The sequence below is a fragment of the Mastigoproctus giganteus genome, chromosome 9 (genome assembly GCF_048544385.1).
Source record: "Mastigoproctus giganteus isolate SK-2022 chromosome 9, ASM4854438v1, whole genome shotgun sequence".
Lineage (NCBI taxonomy): Eukaryota > Metazoa > Arthropoda > Arachnida > Uropygi > Thelyphonidae > Mastigoproctus > Mastigoproctus giganteus.
In genome coordinates, this window is record NC_143583.1 from 42,476,925 (window position 1) to 42,499,936 (window position 23,012).

At 36.7% G+C, this 23,012-nt stretch overlaps 1 protein-coding gene across 5 annotated transcripts in view; it reads right to left on the bottom strand.

Annotated features, from left to right (window-relative positions):
* The window catches only part of rdx (BTB/POZ and MATH domain-containing protein rdx), a 236,549-nt gene that overhangs the window by 161,946 nt on the left and 51,591 nt on the right, over window positions 1-23,012 (bottom strand). The window contains exon 1 of one of the 5 annotated variants that reach the window (XM_090381575.1): window positions 12,445-12,463. The exons of the other annotated variants lie outside the window; for them this stretch is intronic. The gene's annotated coding sequence lies outside the window, so the exon portion shown is untranslated. Of the gene's footprint in view, window positions 1-12,444; window positions 12,464-23,012 lie in introns of those variants that run through there. 5 annotated transcript variants of the gene reach the window in all.

Genomic DNA, 23,012 nt, shown 5'->3' on the forward strand with positions numbered 1-23,012 from the left:
GCCTCAACCAGCCAGCACCCGTTCGCTGTCAAATTCCAAACACAAAACTAATAAATAAATAAATTTTCTGTTTATACTCCGGGACGACCAAACGGTCAGAGGAGTTCACAAGATAGACAGAATACAAGAAACAGCACCGTATTCAGTAGTCAGGGGATTGAACCCCGGTCACTCAAGGCACGTGTACTTATGCACCCGCGCGCCTGACCACTAGGCTACGGCAACCTATATTAAACTTTCCCTCTGCTTCATTTATCCTTCTACTTCTGTTCTCTAGGACCTTTCCCATTGAAAAAAAGCCAGTGAGGTTAAAGGTATTGAGGTTATATTAACATATAAAAGTATTCATAGATAATTTTTGTAAAATCTATTTATCTGCACATTCTAGAAGGCGTGACATGAAATATTTTATATTTCATGCGCAAGGTACCAAAGCACGGTACTAAGTACTACAGGTTCTAATACCTCTCGTGTTTGGGATTTCCATAAAAAAAAAAAAAAAAAAAAAGGTATAAAAGTTTGGGATCCTCTTATCTAAACAAAAAAATAAAATTCCCCAAGTGTTTATTTAGGAAAAGGAAATTTTAGTCCATGGGTGGCCAGCCCTCGGCAAGCCTTCAAAAAAAAAAAAAAAAAAAATTATATAACCTTTTAAAAAATCAGAAATGAAGCTAAAAATTTTAAATTCCACTTTTATTTCAAAGAAATTATGACCCAAGTTTCAAAGTGACCGGAAATTATGATCCGAGTTTCATATTTACCGCATTTTAACGTTAATGTAGTGCAGGTAGTAAGGGCGTGAGTTAGCTTCTCATGACATCGATTCCGCAAATTTATTCATTAATCTAACGTAAAATTAAATTGCTTTAGGAAATTAACGTAGTTAGCAAGAAAACATTTGGTGGGGCCAAGCGTGGATCGGTGTGTGCATGGAGGGGGGAGGTGAAATGAATTGATTCCAGCAGCTTTATGGATCTTCCCTTGGATTTAAAACACTGTGGCATAGTACAAGAAAAAGTTGATGCTGAGTACACAACGGATTTCACCCCCCCCCCCTTCTATTCTATTGCTTTTCAAACCTGAATTAGTGGGACGGTTTATTGATATTTCGTTAAAAAAGTGCTTTACTTTTTTTTTTTTTTCATAAAAAAAAAACACGAGAATAAATAATTGAAGTTTCTCTTATAATCCATACACTAGGTGCATGTCTGCCGGCTCACAGTTCGTATATCGATGCATGCTCTTCGTGCGGCGACTACTGCTTGAATGAGTAAACCAGAAATTTTCCCTCTCGCGATCTGATGAACAGCGCAGTGTACCGATTTACGGTGACGTTTCCGGTTATGGGTTCCTGTGCGATTCACATTCCTTTAGATGTTACCTACTTCCCCTAAACGTTTGTACTAATATTTTTGAGGCATCGTGTGTGCGTGTGTGTGTGTGTGTGTGTGATGGAGGCGTTATAGGATCGTAATCCTATATATATATATAGGATATACGCACATATGCCTAATAATAATTATAGCTCATTCTCTAATTTAAATTTAAATTTTGGCTATCCGTCGGGCTAACAGTCATCTTGCCAGCTTACTGCTAAATTTGGGATTAATCAACATAATTTTATTCTCGTCACTACTTTTTGGCTCTATCTTACTATTTTACATATATTTGGACATAATTATGCTGGACGATGACTACAGAAACGGATAGCTCGTTAATTATGGTTGATACATTGAAAGGGTTAGCCCTCGAAAAAGTCCCTTTCAATGTATCTTATTGCCATAATTAACATTTTAATGGTATTTTTTATATATTTTTATAATTTATTGCTTATGTCATGGCATATATTTATATTTTTTTCCAGGTCACGTTGGGTACCCGATATGGTTTTTGGTTTACCTGATAAGCTAGTATATCATATTTTACCTTTAAAAACTCTTACCACTATTAACTTAACTCATATTCATATATATATATATATATATATATATATCCAATATTTTAAATTAAATAAAATAAAACATAAGCCAGTAGTATGGCAAAAACTGTAGAGCGAAAATTAACATAAAAGTTTATTTGGGTTATTTTTATGTTAATTTTCGCTCTACAGTTTTTGCCATACTACTGGCTTATGTTTTATTTTATTTAATTTAAAATATTGGATGCATTTCAGCTTCATATGGAGGAATTGCATGTCGCTGCCTCTAATGAATGCTTAAGGATTTATTTATACATTTCATTATAATTTAACTTTATTTAATATAATTCAATGATAGTATATATATATATATATATATATATATATATATATATATATATGTATGTGGGGGGAGGGCATGCATCTCCACTGGTGCGCAAAACTTAAGGACCAACACTATTTCTAAAGGTTACAACCACAAAATAATTACTTAAGGTACTCTTTTACTGATGAGAGTAGATTGGTTAGACTTGCATGAAAAAATGATCAGCAGCGATTCTGGACGTCAGCTAATCTGGCGAGTTGTTGGCACACGGTATCAACCCGCAAACATCACTGAAAGGGATCGATATGGCGGTCGAGGTATTCTCGTCTGGGGAGGCGTTATCTTGGATGGACGTACATAACTCCAGATACTGGAAGGCGGTACTGTAACCGGTGCACGCTACTGTACTGAGGTAATCCTTGCCCATGTGCGTCTGTTCCGAGGTGCCACTGGCCCCGAGTTCGTGTTTATGGATGATAACGCCATACCCCATTCGCACTGCAGCTGTTGATATGCTTTTGGAAAGTGAGAACACTGTTCTTATGGATTGCCCTGCCCGTTCTACCGATCTAAGTCCCATAGAACGTATATGGGACGCTCTGGGGAGATGCCTAGCGGCACGTCCACACCCACCAGAAAATGATCACCAGCTGAAGATGGCGCTGACAGAGGAATGGACGGTGTTACCGCAAGAACTTTATTCGTAGCCATCTACCAAAGTAGTTAAATTAATTAATTAATTAAATTGGAATCGTTTTGGTTATATTTCATATTGTGACTATCTTCACAACGAGTTTCCATGGTATTGTACTACCTCGAATAAGTAACACTTCACCAGTGGAGAAGACAACTGTTACTTATTCTTAGATGATACCACCACCCGGATGGCACCGTTCCAAAGCTTGTTGACTTCTCCTCGGTATGTGGGCAGGTATCCTGGTGTTGCAATGGTGAGAACACAGTTATGAAGTAAAACTTCACAATATGAGAGATGCCCGATGGTGTGCAGTGATACAGACTATAAAATATTTAAGGGCAAAGGCTCATGCTATGGGGTGGAATGACTAGCATATAGGTTAGTGCAAAAGCATCATTTAACGTAGCCATCTACCAAAGTAGTTAAATTAATTAATTAAATTGGCATTGTTTTGGTTGCGAAGGCATTCACAATATGCGATATAACCAAAACGATGCCAATTTAATTAATTAACTACTTTGGTAGATGACTACGTTAAATGATGCTTTTGCACTAATCTATATACTTTTAGTTAGTAATTTGCAAATTGCACGAAGTCATGAGCAGTACAAGAAAAATTAATTCCTTAATTTCAAATTTCCACTTAATTCCATCACAATAAGATTTCTCCATTGTATGTATTTTGTAGGTGCTGCTTTTCATTTTCGCTGAATTTTAATGACAAGAATAAAGAAATTATCAATGAAAGAAACATGAAAGAAACATGGCGCTGCTAATAAACAGAACATGTTTTATTACTCGTTCTGTTTACACAATCTTGACTACAATTAATATTTATGGAATATTTACAATATACAAAGCCGAAAAATATTTCAAGAGTTGAAATTGTGTTGGATTATGTTATTCCCCCGGCCCCCACCCAAACTACCTGGTTATTATTATTTTCAAGATTGAAATTTAACAGGAAGGCTTATTCGTATATACCACCCTACGAATTTAATAATTAATATCTTTAATTAAGGAAAATATACAGATGCCATCTGAAGCACCCATTACAGTTCAGAAGGATTTTACACTGGATGAAGGAGGTGAACAAGAGCTAAATTTGGTAATGTACGTACTGCCTTATATTTCATGTTATTCAAACATATTGCAAGTATAATACCGAATCAAAATATATGAAAGCGTTCAACAAAATTGAGTATTTGTGAAGGACACAGTTAATGGACATGGATTGTCACTCTTTTTTTTAGCACTAAGAATTCTGTGAATACCAATGAGAAATTTAAACAGTTGTGGGAAACCACGTGGCTACATTCCCCAAATTCATACATCATTTATAAGGGTCATTGCAGCAAATAATCTAATTTAGTTCCTAAAATGGATTTGATTTTTTTTTTTTTTTTTTTAACATTAAACATTGAGATAAAGTAAAGAAACAAGTATAAACACAATATTAACTATAGAAAAATAAATACATAAAGGAAAATAACGAATGATTTTTCTTATTAAAGTAGTCCTGCTATTAACATAAACCATGTGAAAGAAGAATTTACCATAGATACCGTTTTGTTAAACTAAAACTTTCGGTTACAGACCATTTAGTTGTTTAAAAAAAAAATTGGGAAATGAAATAAATAGATCCACTTCGCAATAATCTACTAATACAAGTATAAAGTTCATATAGGAAAAAAAGCCTTTAGTATTCCATGAGAATTTTCATTTACTAAAATAGTGTCCGTGTTATACGCACTGGAAGTTTAGTGGGCAGGTAGGGTAAACATTTTTTTTTGATATTAATAATTTTAAATTATTTTGAATGCATACATTCATCCTTTTATCCACGAATTTCATTCGTGGTTTATGCCCCGTAAATCAACCTGCTCAATTTTAGTCTTATTTTCGCACTTGACGCATGTTAATTTGGACAATGGTCATCAGACTGACTGCCTATTCTTAGATAAAATAACTGCCAAAGCTTTTGACTTTTACTCTTAAGTGCTTCGGTTTAAGTTACTGTCTTATGGGCTGTTAGCACCTTTACTTGATTGTATAATCCAGATAAGCAAATAATTTTAAATTGATACTTCGACAAAGAACATTCTCAATAATTGGTGTCGTTGTAGGGCTTTAGGCGCATCAGCAACTTATGCCATAATTGCTCCGTATATATTATCTGTAAAAGATTGAGACCGACTAACTCAGTTAAGCTGTGAAAAAAAAAAGTCTCATAAAAGTTCCTCGCGTCACTGACGGGATTCGAACTCAGGTCTTTTCCACACGGTGTGGGGAGGACAGTGATTATACCAACTGTATTACGCCCACGAGGGCCATTCTCAAGAAACCAAGTCATCAAAACGAAACATCCCAAAATTCTTCTATGCTGATCATCTCAGAGCTAAGACTATACCTCCCATCGGAGACGATAAAGTCCCTTTGTCACTCCATCAAAAGTCTCTCAGCATTTCGATGTTTCTCATTCTCATAGTTTCTATGGTCATCATCAGTAAGAAATCGCCCTCGATGGAGAATTCTACTTTGATTCGATTATGCTCTAGGTACCGGAGGTAATTAAAAGTTCCAAAGTGTTTTTGCTGAAGCCAAAACATTTATTAGTAGACTCAAGCCTTCAACCAATGCTGAAAACATTCAGAAGTACTTGAAGGATGAAATGGGTTACAGACCACTGTTCGTAAATTGGCATCACGATTTTCGTCTTATGTTCTTTTCTGGTAGTCAGTAACATCCAGGAACAGAACTCGGTTTTCAGCAGTGCTTTTTTGGTTGGAACTCTCATCAAGAGCCCTTTGTTTACAATACTATGTTGCTTCTACTCGAAGAAAACCTGTTAATACAACCTAGCTCTCAAAGGTTCTAGTTATGATGCTAAATCATCTTTGTTAGTTATTTACTATGCTAAATGTAGTTTAGTGAAAGATATTTCTTTTTAATCATTTTGAAATGTCAGTCTTTCGCTATTATCTTAATCACAGAAACATGGCTACACTTTGCTATCCTCTTTATGTCGTCTGCTGTGCTGATCGTAATCCTAACGCAGGAGGAATTGCGTTTCTTCATAATAAAGTAGCAAGTTTGGCCAGACATCAATTTTTCACAATGTTTTCTACCTACCCCCTACACTTGGTCCGAATATGTCAGTTTTGGACGATGTTATCGAAGACGCTATGTTGACCAAGCCAAACAAAGCTATCCCCATTATTACTGGTGATTTTAATATTTATAGTACTTTTGATTCTGTATGCCAACCGACATCGACTACTGTTTAGTTTTGCAATTTTGGCTCAGCTATAACTTAACGCAGATTTATCTATTCCTCACTAGGAATTGTTCTCACCTTCACTTAATTTTTACAAAGGTTCCAACTGTCAATGCATCACAGAGATGTGGTCATCCCACCTGACCATATTCCAATCGTAATGGAATTGGTTTTTGATAATATTAACTATACATTTTAGAAAAATCGGCATATCGGATATTTCTTAACAGATTTTCCTTAGATCCTGACCAGCGGAACATATCTGATTTGAATTCCTTGACCGTTACATTGATTATTTTTATAACAACTTTTTTTTTTAATGAAACCCCCAAACACGAAAGATATTAGAACCTATAGTTATTAGTACCGTGCATGTGTTGAAGGTTGAAAAGTTTGATGATAACTGTTCACATTAAATTTGAATTTCTGTAGATTGTGTTTTTTTTTGGTAGTTGTTGGCGCATAGGCTTCTGTGGCCATAATGCACCTCCCAAGGTTTTTGCAGTACTTTGATCCAAGCCCGAGGCGGGAATCGAACCTGCGACCTTTGGGTTGCCAGGCAGGCACTTTACCCACCCGGCTAGCCCGGTCGGCCTGTAGATTGTAATTTTCTCGAAATATATATGTGAGGAAAGGTTGTTCTTGAGTACAGAAGTAGAAAGATAAACGAAGAAGAAGAGGAAAATTTAGTGAAGGTTGAAAAGTTCACCAATTTTCTGTAAGTTTAGAGTTGAATGCCGGTAGTCGTTTGTTCCATTAAGAACTAATTCAAAAAAGGTAGTGGAAGGCTTTTCCCTAACCTGCTCCAATTTGGCTTTATTTTTCACACTTCACGCGTGTTAATCTGGATAAGGGCTATGATTTTCTATTCTTAAACATTGCTGATGTCTAATAGGCTTATAACATATCCAAGAATCTCACCAAGTTGTGGTATGCGATTTCTCGGATATCAGACGAGAGGTTAAAAAATTAACCAATTTTCAGTACCATCGATATTTCGTATCCATCGAATATGCTTTACATTACTCCAACGTCAAACCTATCTGGCGTTTCGTCAAAAGTTTGAGTAAGTGGAAACGTATACCTACCTCTTCGTCGAGCAGGATTCTTGCCTTTCTTCTCTCACCGAAAAAGCAAATCTTTTCGCACGTTTTCTTCTCCGAACTGTGGCACTGTTCCTGATCACTATTCTCGGCCGATAGCCAGAAATGTCCCAGTTCATTTGAATTTCTGGAAGAAAGTAACACCGAGGGCAAAAAAAGAAAGGCCAGTTTTTTTGGGTTTTTTTCGACAGATGAAGCAATATTTGAGTTATGTTTATACTAGAGTGGTTTTAAAAGTCAGTGTTATATCCAATGAAGATGTGATCTTGTCTAGAAATCGGTTGTTATCGAAATATAAGCAGGAGAGCGGCACACTTTTTTACGAAAAATAAAATAGGACTTAATTTTATAACGACTGGAGTTAACACAACCAGGCATTTGGAGGGAATGGTGTGATTTTTTTTTTTTTTTTTTTGGCTGATGCTGCATAAGCTCATACATTTGCTTTCTTGCATCACATGCCACTACTACTACAATTGAAATTTTCTTTGTTTCACTGGAGACTTACTTAGAAATCAACATGGAACTGGTGGTGGACATGTAACAAATAGAAAAAATAATAATAATAACTTTGTTTATACTCCGGCACGACAACCAAGTCAGTAGAGTTTACAATAAATCGTCAATACAGATATTTATCGTATTTAGTAGTCACGGGCTTGAACCCCGGTCCACTCAAGGAACGCGTGCTATGCACTCTCGCTTCTGACCACTGGGCTACGTCAGGCCGTCAGGTGTTATCGAAGATAAGCATGAGAGCAGCAGACATTTTTGCGAGAAATAAAATAGGACTTGGCTTTATAACGACTAGAGTTAACACAATTGAAATTTTCTTTGTTTCACCGGAGACTTACAGAAGTTGTGTACAAGCAGTATTCTCAAAGCGGAAGGTGGAATGAAGTGTATTATCATTGGCAAAACTATGGACCGGGTTTCCAGTCAGCAGAAAGTCATTATATATAGGAGGAAAACAACAGAAGAAAGAACAGAATCTAGCTGAGAAGTTAGAAGACAAACAACCATTTGCCATCACCTGCGATTAGCGGTCGGAGAGAGCAGTGGCTACCCAAATGGAAACGAAGAAAAGAAAAAATAATAATAATAAATAAATAAACATATAGATAGATAGATATAAAGTTAACATGAAAGCTTGTTTAGAAGGCCTCTGTGCCAAATATGAACAAAAAGAAAACAAAAAAAAAAGCCTTAGAAATATTGACGGCAAATTCTTCAGTTCCACAGAACTTTCCATCGACTTTGTACAACAACAAGACAAAATATCAACAGTGGATCGATATCAATATCAACAGCACGTGTTCGGAATCCAAGGTGGCCATCATTGATGAAAGGTGAGACAGTATAAGAGTTGGCAGTTGATGGATATTTCCGTTATGTTGGAACGGAGATATCCGTTCCATTTCCTCGGAAATGGAACGGAGGAATTAGTTACGAATAAATTTCCAAGCAGAAAGAAAAACATCAGCGAAATACATGTGCATTTCGCTGATGTTGCTGCCGTAGCCTAGTGGTCAGGCGCGCGGGTGTATAAGTACACGTGCCTTGAGTGACCGGGGTTCAAGCCTCTGACTGCTGAATACGGTGCTGTTTCTTGTATTCTGTCTATCTCGTGAACTCCTCTGATCATTTGGTCGTCCCAGAGTATAAACAGAAAATTTATTTATATTTCTAATACGCAATTATTTCTCTTAATGATTCTCGGTTTTACGAAAATGAGATATCTAATACAACTTTTCCGAAAGAGCGTTTTTTTTTTTTTTTTATGAAACCCCAAACACGAGAGGTATTCGAACCTATAGTACTTAGTACCGTGCTTGGGTTGGAGATTGAGAAGATGAAAGAAGATATTTGTTGACATTAGACTTGAACTTCTGTAGACTAATTTTCAGGAAATACGTATGAAGGAAGGTTGTTCCAGAACACAGCAGTAGAATGAATAAACGAGGAAGATGAAAAGTTGGTTCTGTGAGTTTGAAGTTGGACAGTAAATGGATGTTAGCTGGTGGCAGCACGTGTTCGGACTGTTTTCAAAGAGAGCGGGAATTATAGAAGCCAATTCAGAGGAACAGTGCCCATGGTAATATCTGTAGAAAAGGCATGCAGCAGAAACAGTACGTCTATGAGACAGCGAGTGGAGAGAGACTGTTAGAGAGGATAGTCTTATTACAATTTATTTTTATTACTAAGTAACAATCTGATTAACTTTAGCTCAACTAAACAAAACGGCTTTACATTCTCCAAAACGCCGTACTCATTAACCTAGAAGCAATTGAAATTTCTCACAGTGCAAAATAATCCAGGAGACGAGACACATACGTCTAAGATCAGCTAACTCAGCCCTTCTTGAAAATACCACAATTACTTGCATCGTTCACGTAATCTTAACTGAATTTTTACACACGAGTTACAAGTAACATACCATTAACTCGCCATGGAGCCTTAATTAAACTTTCTTTTGTAACTATGCATTTAACAAAAAGAAACTAATGACCTATCCAAAAGTCTTATTACAATTTATTTTTATTAATACGTAACAATCTGGTTAACTTTAGCTCAACTAAACGAAACTGTTTTACATTTAACTGATGAGCAGACAATTCAATTGCTAATTTTCGTTTTTCATTTTGTTAAAAGATCATTAGACAATTGTTATCAGAAAAAAAGAACAGTACTAAAATTGTAACATTTATTTCTTTTCCTTTCTTTTGAAGTAGCTGATAATTACTTCCAAGGAAAGCATATTCTTTCACAACTTTGAAAATAACTGCTGTGACAGTAATTGAAAAAAAAAATTTTTTTTTTATGTAAAGTTTTTATGTAAAGTTACCTAATGTGACACCACACAAGTTCGCACCTGAAATTAAATAATCAAATTATCGATTTTCGGAGCGATACCACGCATCCACGTTTTAAAAATCAAGTTCCGAGAAAAAAAAAAAAAAAGAAAGAAAAATGTACTTGTACATATCTGAAACAAATGCACAAGTGCTTAGGAAAACTGATATAAAAATTGATGCGTTGCGTCATTTCTGTACGCCGTGAATCAACAAACAGAAGTCTTAAAGGAAAGTCATTATACATCTCATATTGTGAAATCCTAGCTCTTTCAGGTGGTCACTTGGACATTTTGACCATACCTTCTTCTTCTTATTATTATTATTATCTGTTTATTTCTCTTTCGAGACACCCATAGGCAGCATGTGGCTAGAGGGTGACTCCAGCCACGGCTAGAGAAAGTATGGTCACTTTAACGCAAGTTTTTTTTTTTTTTTTCATAAAAAAAGTATAGTAATGTGACTTAAATTGTAAACTGCGTTACGCAATGATGAGAGCTGTTCAAACCGTTTAAAAAAAGTTGCGTTACATAATCAAAAGGATAAAAGTTTTTTTACACACCTTTATTTCAGATTGACGCAAAAATTATGTATTATATATTATTAAAGCCGTTTCTGAATGTGTCTGTCCACAATACTCCTTTGTATACTTCTTAATCTACAAGACATAATTATAATGGTTTACGAGGAATCGAGTTATAATATTAATCTAAATTAAATTAATTTTGTATTAAAAATTATATAACTGAATAATCGCTTTTTGCTCCACGTTGCACAATTCAGCCAGCGTGCTACTAAGGAGTGGTAGCAAGTATCAAAAAGAATGTTATAAGCAGTTACGCAACGAGTACTACATCGCGGCGTGGTGAGCAAATTCTTTCTATTAGTTGCATAATGTGTGTATGTGTTTAGCACCGAGGAGACAAAGGCCACGAGGCGTCAATATATCATATCTGTAATTGCGTATATTCTTCGTTGGACGAAAAATCCGAATTTCCAGTAAGTCTTTTGAATCATTTGCGAGCCATCCGCACTAGCTACAGACTAATAAACACAGTTTATCTAATATAGCGATTCAACATTTTAGTAGGCGGCGCACTTAGATTTTATTTATTTATTTTTATCATTCTTGTTTGTTTGTTTATTTAAATTTTGTTGTTGTTCATGCACTATACGTAAGGCCGCTGTAGCCGAGTGGTCAACGCGCGGGTGCATAAGTACATGTGCCTTGATTGACCTGGGTTCAAGCCCGTGACTGCTGAATACGGTGGTTTCTTGTATTCTCTCTATCTTGTGAACTCCTCTGACGGTGTGGGTCGTCCCGGAGTATATACAGAAAATTTATTTATTTATTTATTACAATTAGAATAAAGAACTAAACTTCAGAATAAACGTACACTTGCTTTTTAATAATGTAATTTACTGTTTAAAAAATAACATTATCGTACTTTGATGAATACGTTATAAATTAATTTCAGATATTAAAACATGAAGTTTTGTTACAAATTTCAATTTTAAAAAGTTACGTTAATATTATTACATTTGAGCATCTCGGAGGGTTTGATGATTTCATTAATTACGATGTATCAGCAATAAAGACTCATTTCATCTTCAACACATCGGAACCTTCCCCTTTTTAGACGCGTTCGCATAATTATATGCATAAGCGTCGATTGTCCTTGCATGTTCGTCGTCCGTACGCATGTCGCAATATGACCTAAGTAGCTCTTGAGCCAGAAACTACCATAACAACAACGTACGCAGTACTCGGCTCCCAGTGCACGGACTTTTCATGAAATTTTATATTTAGCTCTTTTAGAAAGAGCTGTCAAACCATACTAAATGTCATTAAACTCGGTGGCAAACAGAAATCAGAAAATTATTTTTATTTTTTGCCCCATACACTGCACGGAAAAAAGAAATTCATAGATTAAAGGCAGTTTTAATGAATTACTGTGAACTAGAAGTCAGTCCATGCTTCGCGTACATAGTTATGTGACTCGTGAAAGTCGTTTCGCTTGTGAAGACTTTATATACAGTATACATGAGAGAACAGACTTAGCATATGGGAGAAAAGTAATAAATATTATACAGTTGTAATTATTAAAGTATAGAGTTCTGTTAAGTGTTCTATAAAGTTATAATCTTAGTAATTAATTGAAAAAGAGATAAATAGATTTACTTTGCACTTCTATTAATCATAGAAAAAGAAAAAATTATTAATTAACTTAAAAAAAAAATCGAACGGGCCTGTAACGCATGCGTACATTACCTAACTTATTTGCCTTTAATGTTCGTAAGTGATTCGAACCTCAACTCAAAATCAGGATGTAGAAAACTGCATCAAAAATCTGCCAAAGCTTCCAACGACCAAGATTTCAGAATATTCTTTTCTAAGAGCAATACAAAACATGGCCAGAAAATGACTTAGTTTGTTTTAAGAAATACAACCAGTGTGTGGGTGTGCGCACGTGTGTGTGTGAACACGGTGTTCAGAGTTGCCAAATATTCCACAACGAGAGCAACAGTTTCTTTCGTATGGGTTCTGAGAAACAGAGAAACATTTCAAGATTACCTTCTACAGTTCTCTTTGTCTCTGCAATGCCGGTAACTCGTCTATGGAGGTTAGATTGGTCATCTTGCCCTTGCACGAGTGTTCGCAATACTCAGATACCTAAATTTTCAAAAAAAAAAAAAAAAAATGTTGCATCTCTTAAATATATACACGAGAACTAACACATTTCATCTTGAAAACCATCTCACTTCCATGTGTAAAATTAAGCATTCGTATTGTGAATCCATAGATTTACAAAGATGAGAGAAGAGGCAGAGCCTTTAGAAGTCTTGATTTCACAAAATTAACCACTCCAACTTGGTCTAATACAGAATACAGACTGTAAATTAACATTTTAACATTTACGTTAATGTTTTTCCAACAAGGGCGTCCCTAGACGGAAAGAAGTGGGTAGATATTATATACATGTAGTTAAAAAACACAACCATCCGACATATTTGAAAAATAATAAAAGACAGTTGCCACCACACAACCACTTACTTATCAAGCAGCAGACAGACTGATTAAACTTCAAGAATGCATTAAATAAAAACAATGTTTATAACAAGATTTTATATTAAGATTTTTATTAAAAAATTATCTTGAAAAATTTTTTAGAAAGAAAGAAAATACTGAATTTACTGTTTATATTACATTAAAGGTAATCTCTAGAAGCATCTATCCTCCTTTGCCCAGCCTCAGCCATTTAAAGTATCGGTTACTTGTGAACAAGTGTAATTACATCGTCATATCCATAACTCACCCATTCCTTTCAGAGAGAGGGAAAAAAAGTTGGTGAAAAAAAAAAAAGGGCTGTATTAACCTGAAAAAACAGTGAATATTTGTAGAAGACTACAAAAAGGCGAAAATCGTAATGCACTCATGGAGTATGACTTCGCCTCGTCAACAATTTATCATATAAAGGGCAACCAGTGAAAAGTTTGATGCTATCACTCTAATTTTTGCTTCCAAGTTTCAAATATAAGTTGGTTACGCCTTAACTAATTACTAGATACAGGTGTCCACACATCTTTACAAAACTAAAACTTTGTGTGAACAGTGACACGACAGAAGTGGAACGTCAGATGATCCACGATAGAACTGAAACGAAGTCAGGTGATGGAGGATATATTCAACCTTTAATTATAGATACGTTTAGTTACTCTGTAGATGTCCTCCCTATAATCTAATTCCTCCCATATGCGACACAACACATTCCTGTCAACGCGGCTACTTGCTTTGCAAATAACTTAAGTTCCATAATGGTTCCTGTGTGAATATTTCACGAATCCACAGAAAGTAAAATCTAAATGAATCATAACAGGATCGTGGGGGGGGGGGGGAAGCAACAAATCGGTTCTCCTCTTCTAAATCCACTTCCAAGAAACACTATGTTCAGGTATGCACGAACTTCTTTGTGGTAATGTGACACAGCTCAGTCTTGGTGGAAAATAAAGCAGCCATCATTGTCATCCTTTAGTTGGGGAATAAGGAAATTCTGAATATGTCCAAACACTCGATGCCTGTGACGGTAGCTTCTCCAAAGAAAGGTCCGTATAATTCATCGTACAAAAGGCCAAATTCCGCCAGGATTGCAGTTTTGAGATTATGCTGCCATCTGCTGCAGTGCGCATATTTTTTGGTTGGGGAATGAAAGTGGTTTCAGGTTTAAGTTTTGTAGAGGACGATTATGGTATATCCAATTTAAGGATGATGCATGTGATACTAACCAATTTTTAATTTTTTTTTTTTTTAATTTTTAGATTTTATACGAGAATAATTATTATTCTCTTTAAATCTCAATAGTACAACAGTTGAAAAGCACTGGTTTGTCTGTCTTAATGCAGCTATGCCCAACCGAGAGTTAGCGAGAAACGTCTAAGAGGTTAGTAAGAAAAATTTCTTAATGGTGTCTTTTTCACTTTACTGGTTCCATACATCTTATTTGGTCTTTAGGAGCATTAGCAATTAAGGCCATATTGCTCCGGGTATATGCGGTGGTCATTCCCTGACCTTTCTGCATCCTCCGTATTTGGTGGCTCACGGGCTCGAACTCCGGTCTAATCAAGAAGCGTGTGTTACGCACTGCTGCTCATGCCTACGGAGGCGCCCCATACTTCTTACTATTATTTTAGTTTCCTTGTAATTTCGTAAAATATTTACGAAAGGAAATAGGAATTGTTCGCATTTTCAAAATTATATTTCAACATTATTATATACATACGAGGGGTTCCCGAAAAGTAAGGTAACATTTTTTCTCTCAATGATGTTTAATAATACGAAGTTGATTTTTTTTTTTTTTTTTTTTTGATTTGGTAGTTGTTGGCGCATCGGCTTCTGTGGCCATATTGCACCTCCCAAGGTTTTTGCAGTACTTTGATCCAAGCCCGAGGCGGGAATCGAACCCGCGACCTTTGGGTTGCCGGGCGGGCAGGTACTTTACCCACTCGGCTAGCCCGGTCGGCATACGAAGTTGAAATTACAAGAGAACATGCACTACTTCTCCACAAAGTCTCCAGTTTTATTGATGTACTTGTCCCAACGATGGATCAGTTTATCAATACCCGTACTGAAGAAGTCCGTGCCCACAAGCAGTAACCAATATCGCACCGCCTGACGAACTTCCACCTCCGTAATGCAATTCTTTCCTGGAAGGTGTTTTTTCAGAGGGCCGAACAAATGGAAGTCTGAAGGCGCCAAGTCTGGGCTGTAGGGGGATGTGATACAGTTTTCGAACGATTACGAAGCAACCACTCACGAGTGGTGTGGAGTTGTCATGCAACAAAATCACGCCGCTTGTCGGGAATCCTGGTCGTTTGTGTCGAATGTTGGCTTTCAGTTTTTCCAACGTTGCATGGTAAAGCTGTGTACTGATTGTTCCTCCCTTCAGCAAGAAATCCAACAGAACGCCTTGGCGATCCCAGAACAATGTGGCCATGCCTACGCACCCGATGTCGATCTTCAGTGTCAACACGGCCTGCTTTAAATTCATTGCACCAAAAACACACCTGCTTCTTTGTCATCACATTTTCGCCATCAAAGCAACCAGTTCACGGTGAATGTCACTTGGTGAAGACCCTTTTGCTTGCAAAAAGCAAATAACTTCATGAACATCTGTTTTGGACCACACTCGCACGATAGCTGCCATTTTGCAACTGGAGTCTGCTTTGAGGCGACAGTACCGCAACATTGCACTGGCGGTCTTTTTGAACGTAATTAATGGGTCTATCTGTCCATCGCGCTCCCTTTCACCATTATTAACAAAAAAAAAAGTGTTATTTTAATTTTTGGAAACCCCTTGTAACTATGAACTAAAATCAGAATTCAAATTTTATTGCAAATGTGTTACACTGTGTGTAACAGAAGGGGTTTTAATAAATTCAGAAGGTTCAAAGTTATTTTACTTTAAAAGTTTTTTAATTAATAAAAGAGTTTGTTTGTTATTTGGTTTTTAGGAGCATTAGCAACTAAGGCCATATTGCTCCGGGAAATGCGGTGGTCATTCCCTGACCTTTCCGCATCCTCCGTATTTGGTGGTGACAGGCTCGAACCCCGGTCTAATCAAGAAGCGTGTGCTACGCACTGCTGCTCCTTCCCACCCGGCTACGGATGCGCCATTATTAAAAGGGATTCACTGCATAACCTGCATTGTTCAAGGGAGTTCGCTTAGTGAAAAAAGGCTGGGAAACGCAGACTAATGAAGAAGAATTGCGAATGCACCCCATTCGAAGAAAAATAACTAATTAACGATTTTTCAATTTAAACTTAATCATTTAATGCTCAAACAGTGTCATCTCGATGAGGCTCTCGTAACAGAGAATATCTTCTCTGCTCGGTTGTATGGCACAGAAGTAAAACAGTTCAGGGTATAGGAGCTGCAATGCCAAAGATTAACAAAAGCTGTAAAATTGCTGAGCTGCTGGCCATTTCCATCTAGCCTGTTAGTAATGTAAACGCACCAACACGATAGACGGCACGTTACTAAAACGGACGTCATATTCTTCGCGTTATTTACTAGATCTTTTTCGGTAATTATTTCACCATCTATAAAATACAGTATACAATAAAGCCTTGATTTAACGAACAGTATCCACGGAACCAGGAATTTCGTCCGTACCAGAACCAGTGACATAATGCTTCCGTCTATTGGTATTTACCGTCAGTTAAAATATTTTAATTAACGAAGCAAATTAAACTCAGTTTTAATAAGGCTGGCTTAGCTTTCATTTAACAATACAGTATCAGATAGATAATCACATAGAAGAACAGAAATACTGTGTATCTTTGTTCTTTTATAGCCACTTAAGTAATTTGTTGAATTGCTGTACCTCATCGTGTTTACAGTTCTTACTATTGTGAAGCAACTGTAATAGAAACCAAATTCGTATGTTCTGCGCCTCGGATTATACACAGAAATTTCTGTGAATCTAGTAATCCAACAGTAGTTCGAGGGAGGGAGGGAACCATAATTTTCCTCATCATTACCCTCTATCAGCCTGCAGAGATATCAGTCATCAGTAAACAATCATCTGAACCTCCAAGAGAGAGTATTCGACAGCTCATCAAGCTTGAGTTTCCGCTGCCACGTATGCGACAGCAACTTTTAAAACTCAATTCTACTCCACACAAATAATTGCAGTAAAACACAATATCAACAATTAATATTTATTTCGTAATGCAGCACTTTTTCATTACATTTCTGGAAATTTCCAAGATTTCTTTCAAGTTTAACGGACAATGGGATTTAATGGGCAAACTTTACCCCCATATACACTTAACTCTGTAAATATCCGGCACATTTTACAAGCTGGAAATAAGAAAGCACTCAGGCAGTGGTATCAATGATCGCACTTTAAGAATCCATGCAAAAAGCTGACATTTCTTTCTTCATAAGATGCTTGTAGGGTTCTCTTGTCCTTTAATCTGTTTTTTCAGCCAACAGCATTTAAACTGCATAGATAATGTAATGGCCTTCAGAACAAACTTGCCTTTGCAGAAAGTTGCCTGGTATTGCACTACTTTCAAACAGATGTCCTCCCCAAAATGTTATCTGCCCATATGAGACTGCTGTGACAGCCTGTTTCAGGACTAACTGGTCCCTCATTACATAGCAGGTGGTCTCTAGCGACAACAGGTAGACAAAACAATAGTAAAAGAAGTTGTTCGATGTGGGCTGCCATGAGGTAAACGAAATCAGTTTTCAAAGTTATAATATAGATAAATCTATATTTGAAAGTATTGCAATAGAGCAACTGATTACAAAAGCAAATTGTTCTGCTGTGAATTAACACCATTGCATTATTCAAGCGTTTTAAATCCTGCTGGCCGCAAAAAAAAAAAAAAAAAAAAAAAAGCATGAAAGAAGAAGATAATCATAAATGTTTACAAATGTAAAGAATTTCAGTTGTTGGTGTTAGTATTCATTGGAATGCGATTCCCCAAAACTGCTCAACTACCAGGTATAGCGCTAAAATTCGGCATCTCTCAATCCCCCAAGGCGCCGGATTTTAAAGGGTTTATTGTGTTACGTTTAAAACGAGGTTTTATACTGTAATGTCTGTGAAACTCCTATAGGAAATTGTGGATCCGATGTTCAGAAACGCTGGTTTGTTTATTTTTGCGTCAAAGCAACTAATGTTATGATGGGTCAGTGTGCTGCCTAACCTGCATGTCTCCTATAGTCGGTTTATTTGTTTTACTGAATTTACAGTTTCCGAAGGAGAACAGTTCAACTGTCATCCGAGACCAATTAATAGGCCATGGTATGATAAGAAACCCACAGAAAATCCTCATCTTCACGGATTAAAATTCATATCTTTTCTGCAACATAACCACTGTGATACCTGCAATGGTCAAAGAAACGTTAGTTAACCTCTCTCTCTCTCTCTCTCTCTCTCTCTGGCTCTAAGAATTTTTTGACTGAATTCTCAGAAACAAAAATTTTAATAAATAAATTTCCGTTTTAACAGAGCCACAAGAATTTAAAAATTCATCTGCATAATATAATGAATTATATTTAGCAGCTTGATTTTCTGAGGCACAGTCAACAATGCGCCACTGCGTTTTTTTTTTTTTTTTTTTTTGACAACAAAAAATAGGTATTTACTATGCTGCAGCGCACGTTGGTTTTGGCTTTGATCAGGATGGGATCAGTGAACTTTTGGGAGTAACATTTTGCGATGCCGTTCGTATAGCACATGATCGATGCATTTGAAGGAATTTGTTGGTGGCCACAACAGCTCCTCAGGGAACTGTTGACTGGAAGAAGCATGCGTTAACCAGTGGACTACGGCCAATCGCTGACCTTTTAAGAAACTCCTAAACCTCAAGCAGCGAAGAGCCCATCTTAATGACTGACCACGATTCGGTGTATATCATATCGAGGGTTAGTGTCAAACGTTAGCTACAAAATCATTTTGTAGTTGATATTTTTGTAATTAACCAAAAAAAAAGTCATTTGACATTTTCTTGGTTTACCTGGAATGTACTTACGTACAGCCCAAATTAACTTGTAAAGTACTAAAGAGATGCAGTTCTACGACATGATATGCATTGTTATTTGTATAAAGTAAAAACTAAAGTTATCGTTAAAAGAAAATGCAATTTTGCAGTTAACGTTGTTTGACACTAAACACTCGATATGACATTACATATCATATGATATCGAGGGTTTAGTGTCAAACAACGTTAACATTGCACTTTCACACAATGTAACTGTTCAGGCTTCCAACAATCAACATACAATTAAGTGGCACTTCTAATAGTAATCTTTATAAACACAATAAAGATGGCGAATCTAACAAAAACTTAAATTTTTTTTTAATGATACTGCTATTACACTAAAGAAACGACTACATTATCAGTCTGTGAGAAGTGTTCCTTGTGGCAAGAGAAAGGCGGCCAAATAGACATTGCAAAAAGAAAAATGCAATTTTGCAGTTAACGTTATTTGACACTAAACCCTCTAACGTTATTTGACACTAAACATTGGACTTTCACACACTAACTGTTTCAGGCTTCCAACAATCAGCATACAATTAAGTGGCACTTATAATCAGGGCGTATTCAGGGGTGGGCAGAAGGGGGCATATGTCCCCCTTAGCCAAAAAAATTGAAATTAAAGAAAAAGAACGCAGGAAGCATTCTTAAAAAAAAAAACTGAAAAACCCTGGTCGCCATGCCCCCCCATCGTTAGGATGATACCTGGGACCTGGTCCGCAATGCCCCCCCCCCTTACGATGATATCTGAATATGCCACTGCTTCTAATAGTGATCTTTATAAACACAATGAAGATGGCGAACCTAACAAAAACTTAATTTTTTTAATAATACTACTACCTCACACTAAAGAAAAGACTACATTATCACTCTGTGAGAAATGTTTCTTGTGGCGAGAGAAAGGCGGCCAAATAGACTACTCCGAAGGAATTAACTGAATACATGAGAATAAATAAAATAATTAATGTTAATTATTCATTGGACTGTTCAATAAAGAATGATCGTAATTTTCATGAACAACCGTACTGCTTGCTATTTCGAGCTGAGCTACGGCATTTAAGACCAAACCAAGCTGCATCACATAGCAACTGCGCAGTTGACTCGTGCGCACAGTGGCAGTCGGTAACGTTTATGCCTGTTCAATTTCGCTTACGTAACAATGGACGTGACACGCGAGAAACATTTTTTTAATATTCACTTACTGTATGAAACGGTACCTGTCAAAATTTTGGCAACACCGCTAGTCAATTTAGATAATTACAAACCACTCCTCACCCCTCGCATTGCTGTTCTCAAAGTTTGTTTCCGTCTCAAGAAAACATCAGCTGAAGCATATGAAATGTTAAGAGGCTTATGGTGAATCTACGCATCCACACAGCACACCTCGCAGGTGATTTAGAATGTTTAAAGACGGACGTAATTCAATCACAAAAATCGGCGGTCCTAGGGCTCCAACCACAGAAACCATACACTACTTCTGTAATCGTGAGAGAAGATCGTCATATAACATTAAGGCAACTGGCAGAGATGTTGAGAATATCAAGTAGGAAGCACACACGGTATTCTCACTATTTGCATATAACCCGTGTTTGTACACGCTGGGTTTCAAGACTACTCACACCTGGGCAAGAGCAAGCTTGTCAGGAGCTGCAACGGATGGTGAGGTTCTGCACAAGATGATAACAGCGGATGAGATATGACTTCATTAAGCCCAAAGAGTAAGCAACAAAGCTTTGTTTGGAAGTGTACGTCATCGCCAACAGCAAAAATTGTGGCTACTGCAGAAAGGGTTATATTTTTTTGACATTCAAGGAATGGTTTACGAGCATGTTGTGACACGTCATAAGATTGATACGGTACCTTATACTACAGAATTGTACTGCACGCAGGTGGGTGGATGCTGCATCACAAGTGGCGCCTCCGTAGCCAGGTGGGAAGGAGCAGCAGTGCGTAGCACACTCTTCTTGATTAGACCGGGGTTCGAGCCCGTCACCACCAAATACGGAGGTGCGGAAAGGTCAGGGAATGACCACCGCATATTCCCGGAGCAATATGGCCTTAGTTGCTAATGCTCCTAAAAACCAAATAACAAACATAACAAACAGCTGCATCACAATCTTACATTGTTCATACTCTAATCGAGAGCCGGCATTAATATCAAATGTGTTTTTCGTCAGCCATACAGTCCTGACCTTGCACCCTGCAATTTTTATTATTATTTTCTAAAGTTAAAGCAGCGAGGAAAACGTTTCCAGTCGTCAGAAGAAGTTTCAAAGACATGGGTAGGGCTATTTTGAAAAGGACCATCAAAATATGGATGATTAATAAAGGTATGCTATGAAAAAAAAATTATCATTCTTTATTGACCAGCCTTTGTGTGTGTGTTGTGGCGAATATAAGTTTCTCTCCTCACAAAAAGAAAAAAATTACATTAACAAGGACAACTGGAAACATAGCAAAGTGAGCTAGACATTCTCTCATCCTGACTGCACTCATGGATTTAGGAAACGAGGGCAAATTCATACAACTCTGCAGATTTCTTTAACAACAGGCTCGTGAGTGGCTCAGTCCTATCCTGATTCCAAACCCCCCACCCCAAATTTCCGCAAAATTAGAATTTTTACTTAACATTTTTCGTCTATACTGAGTTAGAACTAGAACATGTTTATTATGAAGAATAATGCTTCTTCGCATCACACCTAACGTCTACATGTGAAAAGACAGATATTTTATTAACTTGTTTCAGAACATAACTCGGGACAACAACGTTATAAACTAATAATTTTTCTAGCATAGAACCCATTACAATTTCTGCTTGACGTCCTGCATTAAATATATACAATCAACCACATCGATATAATCATCAACGTTAATCCTTGTTTTCGACAGATATCTATCCTGCACATTCCGTAAACATTCTTTTCCTATCTTTCTTTCTACATGTTTAACTTCCTTCATTTGTATGGAGTTCAGAATAACATTTCCTGTGCGATTTCTCCTAAACCTCAAGCAGCGAAGAGCACATCTTAATGCCGCATCGAGTTCAGCAGTTCAAGGTCGAATGATGCTGTACAAACATGCACAACCCTCACAACAAAAATTCGTTGATGTACAATTACATATATTAAAAATTCTTTTGCTCAGAAGTGTTTCCGCGAATAAGCAGCACAGAACAAACCGTTAAGTATGTAAAATGTACAGTTTCAACAAACTGATTACACAAAAATTTTGCAATATATGAGTAAAGACTGGGTTTCCCCCATCAGAGTATCAATAAGATCTGGAAGATTCAATGCAAAACCAATAAAAATATGCCTACTGAAAAGTAACTATCAAACAAATAAGAAATTAAAGGAAAAAACAGATAAAGTTGGATTAAAATTTATTCTCTGTGGTCCTCTCATAAATGCAAATTCCTCAGAAGTCGGTGGTGTTTGATGGTTCAAAGTTCTGACCGAATAGCAATTCGCTTCATAGCAAATGAGTATTTATCACATACCTTTTCATTTTGGTTAAAGAAACTAAAATAAAACAGTACATGCCATTCATTTCATATCGAATTCATATGTAATTCGTACATAAGAGCCAATCGGGCCACAACAATTTATTCGACGCTGATACAATTCAAACTGAGAATGCCTGAAAATAATAGTTGACATTTTTAGTCATAACCGAAACGATGAAAGCCACATTTATGCACATAAATTTACTTAGTGTAAATGTGCTTTCCTCTTTAGTAACTAGCTCATAACAAACGATATCCGTTGTTTCACTGGCTTCATAAAAAA